We start from the raw sequence: 254 nt of genomic DNA, 5'->3' as shown, positions 1-254 counted from the left end.
TGGTTGGTAAGTCCGGCTGCCAGTTTGTCTGTCTGTCTTTCTGTCTGTCTGTTGATGTGGTCCGTGGTTTGAGTTGTGTATTTTGTGGTGATATGTCTGATTTATTTGTCTGTCGATTTGATTGTCTGCCAATCTACTTGCTTTCTTTTCTGTCTGTCTGTTTATCTGTGTTGATATTGTTTGTATTCTGAATTGCATGTCTGTGTGGTTCTATGTCTACATTTTTGTCTGTCAATTAGACTAATTGTTTGCCA

This window comes from Penaeus monodon, chromosome 15 (genome assembly GCF_015228065.2).
Source record: "Penaeus monodon isolate SGIC_2016 chromosome 15, NSTDA_Pmon_1, whole genome shotgun sequence".
NCBI classification, from domain to species: Eukaryota; Metazoa; Arthropoda; class Malacostraca; order Decapoda; family Penaeidae; genus Penaeus; species Penaeus monodon.
This window is presented reverse-complemented; position numbering follows the sequence as displayed.